Here is a 16,431-nt window from a genome sequence, read left to right as displayed (position 1 = left end):
GAGAACATGCAAAGTTCCCGCCAGGATGAATACGTGAGAGGTGAGAAACAGATTTTTAGGCTCCTAGCCCACATTTTTCCTTAAAATTCAGTACGCACAAATTACAAGAAAGAAGGAGAAACATGTGGCACGGTCGTATTTGCCAGGGCCCCCAGAATTGTGTTCCTTTACAAATTCTCCCTTCAGTAATACAATAAGATTCAGACATGTATCATTTTCCAAAAGTTTGTCTTATGGTGAAATCAAGGCTTTTTTCTTACATTATGATAATCTACACTGAAAATCAGGATCATTTTTAAAATTTGTGTTGAGAGTACATTTTCACTCAAGATCATTATGTTTCTTTACTTGCTTTTATGCAAATGTACACAAAAGAAATAAAACATTCCAAAAGGCAAGAAATACTAGAGCACGAGGTCTGATAGGGTGCTAGACAGGGGGTCATGCCTTACAAAGAGGATCATGTTACTTTCCTGCTAAAAACCAGAGGAGCATAAATAATAATATAATAAAACAACTAACTTTTATTGAGTGCTGCTTATATGACTATATGCCAATTACTCCTCTAGTATTGTACATATTAACTCATTTAATTCTCTAACCACACTTTGTGATAGGTATCATTATTATTCCTACTTTACAGAAGAGTAAATTGACACAGAGTTGTTAAGTAATTTATCCAGATTTTACATTCCTCATAAAGAACAGAGCTAGAACCCAATCCCGAGCTCTCTACATTTCCAAGTGCGGATGTTTTCTCTAACCTCTGAGGCTTAAACATGAAACACCCATCTAGATGTTCCTATCTTCAGCTTACTCCCGTTACATAAGTTAATTACACCTTATTATTTTTTCCTGCTATTAGTCTTTCCACTAGAATGTAACTCTTTATAGAATATGACTCTTGCCATGTATCTTGTTTATCACTGTATTCCCGGCATCAAAATAGTGCTTGATCCATGTTTGAAGCTTAATAATTGTTTGTCAAATGAATAAAGGGTACTCATATTGATTATCTAATTCATGCTACGTATAATGAAAGATGTGTCTTGATTGTCTCAGTGAGTGACGTTGAATAAATTAATAAATGCATGAGAACTCAACTGAGTGGTCAGGTCACTTGTGAATGTGGTGTGATTGTAAATGAGCTAATGCCACAAATTCCTGTTGCTTTTTGATAATGCTTAAATTTTCCACCATGAGATTAATTTCTTTATGTTGGGGAGAGTTTCCACGGATAACTCACTTGGGGTACTGGATCAACTTTTTAACATTCCTCGTTTCATTATTTGGCTTCTTTCTCTCTTCCTCATCTCTCCTCCCCAGCATACACAGTTGACAGCCACATGGCCTCTGCGGACAGAGCTGGAGACATCCTTCCATATTAAGTCAAAGTGTATTACCTGAACACGGAGTTATAGCCCTGTTTACTGCTTTTACAGATTACTTAAACATAAGGACTGTATTCAATGCTTTCTGATGGCTCACCTATCAGGAGGTAAGTGAGTTTTTGAAATGAAATTCAGATAATAGGCTGTTTTCAAGGCTGGTAAATCCAGGATGATGCATGTCTGGAAACACTGGATTGACAGAAGAAAAGATGAAGCTACTTAAGACATTGAAATGAAAGAGGGAATACCTCTACTGGAGGGGAACCAAACACCCCAAAAGGTCCCAATTAAAATTCTTTGCCATGTGTGATAGAATCAGATTTCGGAGAAATTCCTCAATATATCAGAGTTGCCATTTTTCAACCCACTATCACTTTGTAATTGTTTTAAGTAGAGTTCATGAGATCTGGGCAAACACAGTTTATAAATACTGATGATTATATATTAATTCAGAGCTATTATAAATCAGTAGGAGGGAAAAAAAAGAGACTTATCTAAAAATGCAAAGCATGATGGTGAGCAGAGGCAATGTCAGGGCAACAAATGTGAAATACGAACGGAAAATCACCTGAAAGGCAGGGTTTCTGGAGTGCAGAGATGAGAGTGGGGGACCTACCCAGAACGATCAGGAGGAACTTCACCACCACACTGTTCCCCAGAAGGCTCTGGGCAGGAGGTTCCTGACAATCTTTTGATTTGCCAAGCTGCATCTAAGTGAGGGGATCAAATGTCGAATGTATCTCTAACAGGAATAGCTTCACTCCGAACTCCTGGGAATTTTCTGACAAGCCCACCTACTATCTGCTTTTCCGCCTGTGAAGACTGAGAACTGAATTAACTGGTGAAAACAGCATCTCCATCCTTCCAGCCAAGAACTGGCAAACCAAGTGTCCTCTGCTTTTCTGTCCATCCTGATCTGGAGCCTAGTTACTGATTCAGTCTCTCTGGTCATATGTATTGACTTGTACTTTTTTTTTTTTTTTTTTTTTTTTTGTGGTACGCAGGCCTCTCACTGCTGCGGCCTCTCCCGTTGCGGAGCACAGGCTCCGTACGCGCAAGCCCAGCGGCCATGGCTCACAGACCCAGCCGCTCCGCGGCACGTGGGATCCTCCCGGACCGGGGCACGAACCCGCGTCCCCTGCATCGGCAGGCGGACTCTCAACCACTGCGCCACCAGGGAAGCCCCTTGACTTGTACTTTTAAACATGTCATGCACTTTCATCTTTATCTTTTTAAAATTTCACCCTCTCCTTAAAATGCCCTTATCCCGTGGTCAATTTGCTCAGTACTTGACCACTTATCAAGTTTTAGCTTTAAAGTTATTTTCTCTTTGATGTCCATTTATATCACTTTCATAAAGTAGAAGTGCTTATTCCCTCTTTTATGCCCCCATCAAAATTAAATATCTTGTTCCTTAATTTAAGCATATATAATATCTCATTGTGTTTTTGTGTTTACCTGTCAAACTCCCCTTCCTACCATATACTATAAACACCTTGAGGAGTTTAGCAAGTTAGCAAATGATGGGAGATTAAAGATATATTTGTCTTATTAATGTGTTAAGTAATCATAAAAAAATAATATTTTCTGGCTTTGCAATTTTCCCTTAGGTCAGCTCATAATCAGCACATCTGGTGCACACAATGTGTTGAAGTAGTCTTCTACTAAAAAATAAGGGAAAAACCTTAGATATATCACTGCAGTGATCACTCCAAGAACAATTATTTCTGTTACCTGGAACAAATTATTTCAATTTTTGAAGCAGCAAAAACCTCATAAATGAAATTAGTATAAATAATAGCGTCTTATCTCTTAATGGAAATGATGAGAATTAAGGAATGTTTATTTCTTATTATTTACTCTGAATTTCTTTTTCCAAAATAACAAGTTTTCTTGTGCGGTTTTCTTGTTATTGGGTTTAACACTGGCTAATATTTAGAGGAAAAAATAAACTCCATAGACTCAGATTGTATAAACATGATAAGAAATGCATTGCCAAGAGCAAAGAGGAAACCATAGTTTATTAACATATCAAAATTTCAGGCCCTCTTTTATACTTGTGTTAACCCAAGATCCCTTCTGAGATTTGCCTTGTTATCAGAAAAGGAAGAGCAGGGAGGTGGGAAGGTTAGATCTGATACTCAGCAGGGAAGAGGAAAGTGAAGCTTGTATTCTTAAGTTATTTCAAGAGTACTGATAACATATACTTGAAAGAGGACAAAACACCTACCTAGACAAATTAAGACAATAGAAAGGTTACAAGATTTGTCCAGGATAATAAATCTTTAAGATCTACAAAAAGATCATGGTGTTTGACAGGGGTGGGAGGTGTGTACTGGGCTGGGGAGCATGAGGGGGGAGGGGTTCTTTAAAACATTAACTGCTCTTTGTGTTACTTGAGATGTTTAACTTATACTATTTGACATAAACTTCTGTTGATTGTGCCTAGGTTAACATCATTGTCATGGAATAACAACAAACATCAACAACAAAATAACAGTGTCTTAGTTGAGACAAAATGCTTATTTCCCTCTCTTGTATAAGAAATCTAGACTGAGATCCCAGTGATTCACACAGAGGATGCTCAGATCAGATGGGAGCAAAGTCCTATCACAGGGAGATTCCATAAATAAACTATTTAACACTATTTTTTTCTACATGTAAATTGATTTCCAGAGGGTCATATTTATTTTCTCTTTTATGAATTGTCTACACATAGTAACTGTTAAGTTCTTCATGGCAGTTTTAGTGTGAATTTATTTTCATGAGCTTTATAATAAAGAACACCAAAATTTGGTGGATTCTATTTGGGAATAATATTTTCCCAGTTTAGTTCTTATTTTATTTGGTATATTTATTTTGGGGAGTGTAATGAATGTTTTCATAATATAGAGAAATATATGGCTATATTTGAAATTTTAATAACATTTAAAATTTCATTTTTAGCTTCTAATCCAAGATTATGATAAAGTTACCTGTGCTTCTTCTGATTTTTTCTTCTTTTCCCTTATAGGTGACTTTTCTTTCCTGAGTTTAGTTTTTCCTAAACAATTATCTTCATGCAATTTAAAAATAATTATTTCTCCACTTACTTAAAAAAAATTGGATAGACAGGAATAAATGAATTATCATTTTCTTTCATTATAATAATTATGTGCATAAAGTAGAAATTTTATCTTGCATAGTTACCACCTCATTTGGGGGATTAACTTTTTCCACCAGCCTCTGAGAATATGAACACGTAGGAGGGAGCCACCTCTCACTTTATCTAGAATGTGCTTCACCAACTTTCATCATACCAAATATACAATGAAACCAAACTGATTTTCAACCAGTTCTTTACTGAATGTAAACAATCATTTCAAGTTTTTCAAGTTGATAAATAGTGTGCATTGGTGTGTAGGTGGCTGTGATACTTGGGTTCTGGCCTATTTCAACCTTTCCCCTGTTCAGATGGGAGTGGCACATCACTCCCTAGAATTTTTGAGGTGTTCCATATTATGACCCCTGTGCTCTCCAGGAATCTCAAATATACCATCTCCCATCTAGAATTATCTCTTCCCTTGCCCACTTCCCAGAACCCTGTGCCCCTTTGTTCCTGTTCTCCCTGTTTTCCTGGGAAAAGCTGATTACCATTTTTAATTATACCTACCCAATTCCTTCTTCCACATCACTCAGTCATATCTGAGGATATTCTGTTACAAAGACTTTTAGTGTTGGTTTCACAATATCAGCCTGGCTATTTTTTTTTTTTTTTTGGTATTATTTACAACGTGCCTTAACCAACTCAGACTAACTGACTAGCTTCATTAAAAATGGATTAGTATTCACTAATGTGAATCTTAAAGTAAGATAAATATACTCTAAAGCATAAAACAGTTAATTCTGCAACATGGGAAAATGTTTGACAAAGCACAGCATACTATTTGAGCATTTTCAATAGTGTAAAAATACAAATTAGAAAATTGCTTTTGAACTGTCTTATAACGGTCGAATTAGTTCAGGAAGAGCACTCTGCTATTAGCTACAATGGTTTTTGACCTCAATACCTTGCTCTTTTAATAAAGGACCATGTATACCAAAGTTACAAGTGAATTTAAGACTTAGGGTTTCACAGATATATAAACTTATGCTAGTGTTTTTTTGTTTGTTTGTTTGTTTTAATGCCAGTGGTTTTAAACCCTGCTGCCTGGTTGACTCTCCTGGGCTGAAGCTCAACACAGGGAGATTCTATTCAATTGGTTTGGGGTATTTAAACTACTCTGGTAGTTCTAATATGCAGAAGGGATTAGGTACACTGGTTTTGGTGAACATACATAGGGAATCCACATTTACTAGTGACAGTAATATCATCTTTAGACTAGAGAGAGTAGAAGGAGTCAATAAACGATGGGCTTCTCAGGTATGTGCAACCTTATTTTGTATTTCTTCCATTAAGGCATACAAGAAGGTTTTGTGGTGATACATTGCTGAATAATGTATCATTATCCTTCAGTATTAAATTATTTTTAGTTGGAAATATATCACTTTCTTACCAAAAGAGGGGGGACCTGAATTCAAAGAGTATGTAGTTTTCAATAAATCAGTTCCTTCTATAAATAATATTTACTTAGCACTGGGTAGGCATGGTTGTAGACACTAATCTAAAAAATGAGTGTAGTGGTGAGCATCTCCAATAAAAACCCTACTATTTTGAATCTGGAATCAAAATTAATAGTGTACATAGCATTATCCTCCAAAAAATTAAACATTTTTCTTTGTGCTTTTCTTAGAGCACAAAACAAATGTTTACTGTATTTGAATCTAATATGTATTGCTTTGTTTTGAGGGTCACTGAGCAAAACATTCCAATACATTCAGTACTTTGAAAAGACAAAAAAGAAATAATAGTTGAGATTAATAAAATAAACATAAAGAACACAAAGATTATTTGAAATGAAAAAGACCTAACTCTATAGATGCTAAATATATCAGATAATAATAAAAGAAGACAGTGAGCAATGTTTCTAATAAATTTGACAATGTAATAAATTGAAGGGATTCTTAGTAAAATGGAAATCACCAGACTTATTAAAAATAAATTATAAATTTGAATAGTCTGAAACCACTGAAGAAATTAAATTCTTAATCAGAAATATCTTCCAAACAAACACTAAATAACAGTCAAACAAAAGCAAAAAACCACCATTTCCATTTCATTTTAAAAGTAAATCGAGACAAGGTGGTCATGAGAATGGCAAATTTACAGGGTAATCTCACTTATTAACATGGACATAAAAATGTTAAATATTAAGACATGTAATCCACCAATGTATAAATGTGGCTATATATAATGATGAAGGTAGGCTTACATCAAGAATGTTGTATAATCTAAGATTTGGTAATTTACCTAGGTTATTCTTTACATTAAGAGACTAAAAGTGAATACAATTATAGTAATAAGTGCAACAAAAAAGCATCTAGTAAGTCCAAATATTCATATATGCTAAAAATATCTTATGACACTATGAATATACAAAAACTGAAAAATCACTCAGAAAAATGTATATGGAGAACATATAACTATTATCACTTCTCATCAATATTGTACTGGAGTTTCTAGTCAGAACAATAAGACAAATGATAGATATAAAAACCATCAAGATTAAAATAAAAAGAAAACTGGCATGTGATATAATTGTCTACATTAAAATCTCAAAAACAATCTATATAAATTATTAGGTTTATCGGAGAATATATCAAAATTGCTGAGTAAAATGAACAAAACTTAAACTGTACTTGTATACATCAAATTTAATTCAGAAAAGATGATAGCTATCACAGAATAAAAACAACAATGGTAGATCTAATACAATGTGCTTGACACTTATGGAGAAAATTATAAAACTCTACAGTAAGACATTGAGAAAGACTTACATTAATAAAAAAGATATGCCACACTTATGTATAAAATATCAGTATCATATATATGTCAATTCTCCTCAAGATTATCTGTATGCTCCATGTTCTACTAAATAAGATGTGTGTGTGTGTATGTGTGTGTGTGCGCGCACATGCACGTATGTGTGTATGCATGTGTGTGCATATGTGTGTATGTGTATGCATGGTCATAAGTCATCAAGAAGCTCCTAATGAAAAGAATATGATGGAGTAATATGAGTTACAGTATTATGACTTATTATAAAGTTTAAGTCAGTAGGAGACTGTAGTAGAGATTGAAGTATTAATACTAGTATTACCTGGTAAGTTTGAAGGTATAGGAACTATGGCCCAGCAATGATTTTTTCCAGATATATCCTCTATACCAGTGTTTTCTGAAGTTGTGTGCACATCAGATTCATCTGGAGAAATTGTTTAAAGACTACTGGACTTCACTGCTCCCAGAGTTCCTGAGTCAGCAGGTCTGGGGTGTGGCTGGAGAATTTGCATTTCTACCAAGTTCCCAGGAGACTCTGATGGTCAGGAGAACACACTTTGAGAAACATTACAATAAAAACTACACTTGTGTTTGTACAACTAGAGTCATACTCAAAACTGGAAACATTTTCAACAGGAGAAGAATGGTTAAAGAAAACACAATGGAATGTAATACTATAGTGGCTATGTAACAGCTACAGCTATGAAACAATATGGATGAATCTCTGCGCTAAAAATGCAAGGTGAAGAAGAATATATACAAAAATCCATTTGTATAGATGTAAAAGCATGCAAAACACAGCACACACACAAACACAGCACACACACTCACAAACACCAAGAGAGCTATAGAGAGGATTTTTTTTTTTTTTTTTTTTTTTTGGTAAAACTCTACATAAAACGAACGCAAAGGTACATATATAATTAACAATACTCATTAACTCTGCTGGGAAATAAAGGTTGTAATTAGTGCAGGGCAGGCAGGGATTTAAATGTATGTCTTAAGATGGATAGTAGGAAAGTGGTTTTTCCTGGGTTTTGTTTTCTTTCTTTTCTTTCTTTCTTTCTTTCTTTCTTTCTTTCTTTCTTTCTTTCTTTCTTTCTTTCTTTCTTTCTTTCTTTCTTTTGGTAAGTTTAACTCTCCTACATATTATAAACTCTTCAATATATTAAGTAGTCTATAATGAGAAAACAATCCCTAACTATTACTAACCTTAATTCAAGCTGCTAATCTCTACCGTCATTGTCCTTTATAGCTGCTTTTTTTAAGAGTGGTATTTCCTGAAGAAATTTCTAGATAGAGAGATTTCTTTCTTAGCTCATAAACCTTTGAAAAGCCTGAGTTTCTCAGTGTTTAGGTTTACATTTCATTATGTGAATGATCACAAGTTCTTACTGCCAGCTAGACAGGACATTCCTCTGTGATCTGCCTTAAAACTACCCTTCCAAATAAATACAGGTATCTCTTACTTATCGAAAGTTCTCTTTTGCCACTCCATTTTTACCAAAGATGACTACATTAGTAACTGTTTTCGATAACCTAAAGAAATCCGAAGAGGATTTTTGCTTTTAACAAAAAAAAAAAAAAAAAAAAAAAAAGTGAAGAGTAAAAATCATGTCAGAGATTGTTTTACTTCGAGTACTGTAGAGGCAGCAGGCATCTGGAGAAACCAGAGTGGTGCCGCCAAGTTCCTTCCTCTAGAACTACACTCAGCATCTCAGCATCAAGTTTCTACAGCTTTGAACTGTGTCTGTGAGTGTGTGTGCTTTAAACCTGATGTATTTTTGTATCTGTTAGCAACATGTGTTCTGAGGCAATTGATTTTTCCCTTTACACCATTTCGGCCTATGAAAAGCTTCATAGGAATGTTCTACTTTTGCATAGTGGGGAGAACCTGTACTTATAATAACCTGCTTTCTTATTAATCAATATTTTTTTAGAAATCCAAAGCATTAATATTTTGAACTGAGATTCAGAATTATCTAGTCTAACCATATGCTTGTTAATATGGTTTTCTCTTGTAATGACTCTAAAAGATGTCTTTATTGAACCATATTGAATCTCACATTGAATCATAACATTGTATAAAATTCAACAATTACTGAAACCATTAAAAGATACATAATTTGAAAACCAAAACTAAAAGTACACTATACAAGACAGAAGTTTCTTAAAGTAAATCACTGCCTTCTAAACCCCAAATACAAGTTCTGGATTTAACTTTTGGAAGTGCATAAAATAAGTCTAAACTCAAAATTCTGTGAAAGTCTTTCAAGTATGTAAGGTAGTTTTCATTTTTCTGAAAGATACTTAATCCAAATTTTATCATGTTATCGGCTTGTTTATTATTAAAACTTTTAGGTGCAGTATATATATAAAGTCTTCTTTATTTACCAATCTGGGGATCCTATCAAAAATGTAAATGAAGATAGTTTGATATATCTCATTTTCACTTCAGTGAACATCAAATGACTTCTCTTAATTATTTGTAAAATTTTTTCTAATGCCCACAAAACACTTGTATGCTAGTATATATAAAAATCTTGTATGATATCAGAACAACCTTATGTGTTTTTAGCTTACAGAATCCTTCTCTTTCTATAGATGACTGATTTCTGTTTTCTTTGACCCAATACTTCTTTCATAACTTTTCTGGTAATAGAGTCTAATTTTTTTCATGATGGTTCATATCATGTGCTTTGGATAAAATTTTTTCAAGAATGCTTGGTGGGATCTAAAATGGGTAAACCACCAAAGCTGGGTGGTACCTAGGGCTTTTTAAAATGAAACTATTATTTCTTTATTTTGAGGTTACTGAGGTGAAAGAAAGTATGTTTCTTAATTGCTTGGGATCACAAATTTGAGAGTGATAGTGGTTGTCTTTTTCATGAGGTGGAGATTGGCTATAGTCAGAGGATGATACCCAGAGATAAGCAGAACTGAGAGATGGAGAATCAGATCTCTGAAGACACTGTTTGTATTCAGAGAGCTCTCAAGTCAGCTACATACTTATGTTTCCTAGTGATAGGAGGCCAGGAATTCTGAGAGTCTGATGTTATGTTCTTGAACCTATCCAAAACCTTTGGGTACCTATGATGACTGGTGGAGTCCTTCCTTACAGATAAATACATCATTGTTTTGGAAAATCAAAGCATTTATTTACTTACCTCCTGAATTTATAGGCAACTTTTCTGATTTCTAATAGCTCTTCTGTTTTTCATGCTGGCTCAAAGAAGAAAGTCACCATTTGACAAATTTAATTATGTAAGTGGATATTTCACTCCTTTTATACTTATTAGTGTGCTACAACTGTCTTTGTCTCCTTCATTGTTCTGCTTTTTCTTTCCTGTGCATTCACAAGAATTTACTTACGAATTTTAGGGTACATTTGGTGATAATTTACTTTGAATTCCCTGTTTTTTTAAATAAACTTATCAAAAGCACTATTTAAAATACTATTTGCATTTAAAAAATAAACTATTTATAATCAAAACCACAATGAGATACCACCTCACACCTATCAGAATGGCTATTATCAAAAAGACAACAAGTAACAAGTGTCGGTGAGGATGCGCAGATTAGGGAACCCCTGTGCACTATTGGTGGAAATGTAGGTTGGTAGAGCCACTATGGAAAGCAGTATGGAGGTTCCTCACAAAACTAAAAATAGAACTACCATACAATCCAGCAATTCCACTCCTGGATATTTTTTCCAAAGTAAACAAGAACACAAATTTGAAAAGATAGTGCATACCAATGTTTATTGCAGCATTATTCACAATAGCCAGGATATGGAAGCAACCTAAGTGCCCATCAATAAATGGATAAAGAAGATGGACTATTACTCAGCCATAAAAAGTTAATGAAATTTTGTCATTTCTGACAACATGGATTGATCTAGAGTGTATTATGTTAAGCAAAACATGAGAGAGAAAGACAAATATCACATGATCTCTAAAATATGTGGAATCTAAAAAACATAACAAATGGACAAACATAACAAAAAAGAAACAGAGTCACAGGTACATAGAACAAACAGGTGGTTGACAGAGGGGAGGATGAGAGGAAGGGATGACTGAAATGCCTGAGAGAAATTAAGAGGTACAAACTTCCAGTTACAAAATAAATAAGTCACAGGGATAAGTGTACAATGTGGGGAATATTGCCAAATAGTATAATACCTTTGGATGATGATGAAGGTGGTCAAAGTGTACAAACTTCCAGTCGTAAGATACTAGGGATGTAATGTACAACATGATTAATATAATTAACATTGTTGTAAGTTATATATGAAAGTCATTAAGAAAGTAAACCTTAAAAGTTCTCATCACAAGAAAAAAAATTTTCTTGTTCTTTTATTTTGTATCTATCTGAGATGACAGCTGTTCAGTAAACTTATTGTGTTAATCATTGCATGATGTATGTTATTCAAGTCATTATGTGGTACACCTTAAGCTCATACAGTGCTGTATGTCAATTATGTCTCAATAAACTGGAAAAGAAAAAAATTAAAATAAACTATAGTAATACTCATAAAACAGTTACATACCAGTCTATTTTTTCTACTACAGTACAAAGGCATTAAAATAAAATTGGCTTGTTAGTTTTTGCATATGTAACCTGATACCATATTTCATGCCCTTTTATTAGTATAAGCTTTTTTTCATAAAGCATGTCAAACCTTTGGATTAAACTGTTTTAATAGAGCAGTACTTGCTTTCTTTTTATTATTTTATGTTTTTTAACTTGTATTCATGAAAATTAATCTCTGAACTTTCACATTCACTCTGCTAAATATTTAATGTTATCAATGACAAGGATTTGTTTGTGTTATATGGTCATTTGATGTGTCTTTTTCATGCAAACACTGAGAAAACACACTACAATTTGAAGGTGTAAGGTCTTCCTTTAAACTTTGTTCAATTGAGACTGCTTTCTATAGTACCCAAGATCTTTTTTTTTTTTTTTTTTTTTCTTTTAATGAGCTTCTAGGCATTCTAAGTGAGAAAGCTCTTTGGAAAATAAACCAATGAACTACTGCAATTTAGAGGGTATCATAAGTCTGTGACAATGACACTAGAAGAGGTACAAAGTTCCCACGTTAATCTCAGTGGACTAATTATGGTCACTTAAGTGTCAGTGTTGTTAAGTTTTTTCACTGCAATGCAAAGAGCTAATTACTGTGCTTTTCTGGGCCAGCTGAACACCCACCATAGCAGGAGGTGGCATTCATTTGAAATAATGTGCTATATGGAGAGCCTTTATGAACTAATGTGCAGAAACTGTATATTATTTTGATTCATTGGTTAATTGAAGTGCTGCTACTACTGCTTTTAAAATTAGAATGAAATTAATGGTTATGGTGTTGTCAGCTAAAACATGGTTGGACTCCAGCCATGAAGTTTATAGTATTTTGCATTTTTTCTATAAAATAACATCCACTGGCAGGAAAGACAGTTTACCTTAATAAGGTAATAAATATTTTTGAAAAAACATCCCTGTATCTTATAATACTAACCCCAAAGAAGGCTCAAATAAAGCATCGAACAAGGGATAAATCCCCACTCCCTTTCAAAGAAATTTGCAAATCACATGTTTTAAATAGTGTACATCACCATCTTCTCTGTCGGCTGATGCTAGCCTATGGAGTACAATAATAAAAAAAACTAAAGTGCCACCAATAATTGGGACAAAAACGCATTCTGAAACTAACAAAAAACACTGTACTGCCCTTATTCTGTTGAACATTTATTTCTTCATGCAAATACAATAAGGATCATTATCAGGTGGGTTATACATTGTAATATGTTATATGTTGTAGTTAAAACATGTTTTGTTTATAAAGCATATGTGTTGTATACATTATAAATGTATGTGTATCTATATTATTTATATATTATAATTACATATATATTATATATTGTAATTAAGAGATAACAGAATATTGACAAGATTAATTTGGTGACACGATGCAATTTTTTGAGAGTTAAAATTAAAAAGAAAGAAAACTTTATCTCACAAAACAAATTTCCTTTTGACTTCAAGTTTACATTCTTCACCTACCAAAAACCTGAAATCAAACTACATATTTACACTAATATATAGCAAAGAAAGACACTGTATAAATTATATTTGGCAATGTACATCCTGCATGCAAGTTTGTTCTTATACTTTTGTGTAAAATAACATTACTTTTTTCAAAAGCATACTCAATAAAGAATTTGTGCTTTAATATTCTGTTAAACTGAACACTTTATCCCCAATTATTATTTTTAAAAACAATTTTAATTAAATAAAGGAGGAATATGGGACCACAGAACAATCTTTGCTTTGTTACTCTAAATTACTGCCTCAGAGTTTTCTAATTTAAAAATAGATTAGAAATATCTGAATTCAATAGATTGTCTTTTGAATCATTCATCATTCATGAATATAATGGAACAAATGTCTATAATTATAATCAGTTAAGCCATTAAAATCCTAAATTATGATATAAAAGAACAACACTTTAAGGGGAGATTTTAATTTATACAAAAAAATGAAAGAGTCCTTTTGATGACCAGGCGTGATGAGGCTAATGAGTTAGTTTTTTCTCCAAATTTCAATACAGAGAATAGAGAGGAGGTTGATAGGTTTTAGAGTTACACTCAGCAACTAATACAACTACTGTCAAATCAATAAATCATAACTCTGTGAATGAAATCTAATAAATGTATTCAGTAATAATACAGTAAATCTAAAAATTGTATGGAGACATATGCATATATAATATACATATATATTCTGAATATTAACTCCTTATCATATATATGGTTTACAAATATTTTTTCCAATTCTTAGGTGGCCATTTTACTCTTTTCATTGTTTCCTTTACTTTGCAGAGGTATATGAGCTTGATATAGCCCCACTGGTCTATTTTTGCTTTTGTCATGTGTGCTTTTGGTATCATATCCAAGAAATCATTGACAAATCCAATGTCATGAAATGTTTCTGCTATGTTTTCTTCTAGGAGTTTTATGATTTCTGGTCTTACATTTAAGTCTTTAATTCGTTTTTGATTAATTTTTATATGGTGTTAAAGTAGGGACCCAATTTTATACTTTAGTATGTTAGATATTGTTTTCCCAAAGCCATCTGTTGAAGAGATTCAGATTTTTATAGTCTTCAGATTCTAGTCAAAGAGCAGTTGAGAATAAATGCAAGGGTTTATTTCTGAACTCTCTATTTGCTTCCATTGTTCTATACATCTGCCTTTGTATCAAATACCATACTATTTTGATTATTATAGCTTTGTAATATGTATTGAAATCAGTAAGTTTGAGGCCTCTAGCTTTGTTTTTCTTTCTCAAGATTGTTTTGGTCACTTGGGGTTCTTGGAGATTCCACAAATTTTAGGAGTTTTTTCCCTATTTCTGCAAAAATCACCCCTGCAATTTTGATAAACATTGCATTAAATCTATAGATGGCTTTGGGTAGTATAGACATTTTAACAATATTAAGTTTGAAGTCCTTGAATATTTGATGTGTTTCTGTTTATGTGACCCCTTTAATTCATTTCAGTAATGTGTTATAGTTTTCAATGTACAGATCTTTCATCTCTTTGGTTAAGTTTACTTGCAAGTATTTTATTCTTTTTGATGCTATCACAAAAGGAGTTGTTTTCTTAATTTCCTTTTCAGTTTGTTTTTTGTTAGCATGTAGAAACACAACTAATTTGGGGTTGTAGATTTTGTGTCCTGCAACCCTGCTGAATTTATTACTTTGAACAGTGTGTGTGTGTGTGTGTGTGTGTGTGTGTGTGTGTGTGTGTGTGTGTGTGATTAATCTTTAGGGTTTTCTACTTGTAAAATCATGTGGTCTGCAAACAGACATGAGTTTATTTCTTCCTTTCCAATTGGGATGCTTTTTATTTCTTTTTCTTCCCTAATTGCTCTGACTGGGAATTCCAGTACAATGTTACATAGAAGTGATGAGAGTAGACATCCTTGACTTCTTCCCAATTTGCAGGAAAAAAATTCATTTATTCAACCTGCATATAATGTTAGCTGTGGGTTTTTCATATATGGCTTTTATTATTTTGAAGTAATTTTCTTCAATTCCTAGTTTGTTGAGTGTTTTTATCATGAAAGACTTGAATTTCCTCAGTGCTTTTTCTGCATCTGTTGAGATCATCATATACTTTTGCTATTCTTTCTGTTAATTTGTCATATTGATTGATTTTTCTATGTTAAAGCATCCATGCATTCCAGGACTAAATCCCACTTGGTCACCGTGTATAACCTAATTTAATGTGCTTTTGAATTGAATTTGCTAGTATTTTTTTTCTGAGCATTTCTACATCAGTATTTATCAGAGGTACTGGGCTGTTATTTTCTTTTCTTGCAGTATCTTTGTTTGATTTTTATGTCAGGGAAATGCTGCTCTCATAAAATGAGTTTGGAAGTGCTCCTTTCTCTTCAATTTTCTAGAACAGTTTGAGGATTGGTATTAATTCTTCTTTAAACATTTGGTAGAATTCTCCAGGGAAGTCATCTGGTCCTGGGCCTTTCTTTGTTGGGAGGTTTTTGATTACTTATTTAATCTCTTTACTAGTTATAGGTTTGTTCAGATATTTATTTATTTATGATTCAAACTTTGTAAGTTGTATGTTTCTAGAAATGTATCCATTTCTTCTAGGTTATCCAATTTGTTGTATATAGGAGCTCTCTATACATAGTGAGTCACTTTTCTCTTGAATTTTTCAAGCATCTCTCTTTAACTTTTGACAGTTTTATTATAATGCGTATTGGTGTGGAACTCTTTAGATTCACCTTAGTTGGAGTATTTTGAGTTACTTGAATTTGCATGCCCATTTGCTTCCTTAGATTCAGAAAGTTTTCAGTCATTATTTTTCCAAATAAGCTTTCTGCCCTTTTCTTTCTTTCCTCTCTGGGATTCCTATCATGTGTATATTCATCTCCTGGATTTTTTATTTTTTTTCACCACAAGTCCCTTAGTCTTTCTTTATTTTTTTTTTGGCCTTTTTGATCCTCTTACTTGATAGCTTCAAATTACTTATCTTCAAGTTTGCTGATTCCTTCTTCTGTTTTATCAAGTCTGATATCAAATCCCTCTAGTGAATTA

The sequence above is a fragment of the Kogia breviceps genome, chromosome 1 (genome assembly GCF_026419965.1).
Source record: "Kogia breviceps isolate mKogBre1 chromosome 1, mKogBre1 haplotype 1, whole genome shotgun sequence".
In the NCBI taxonomy this organism is placed as follows: domain Eukaryota; kingdom Metazoa; phylum Chordata; class Mammalia; order Artiodactyla; family Physeteridae; genus Kogia; species Kogia breviceps.
This window is presented reverse-complemented; position numbering follows the sequence as displayed.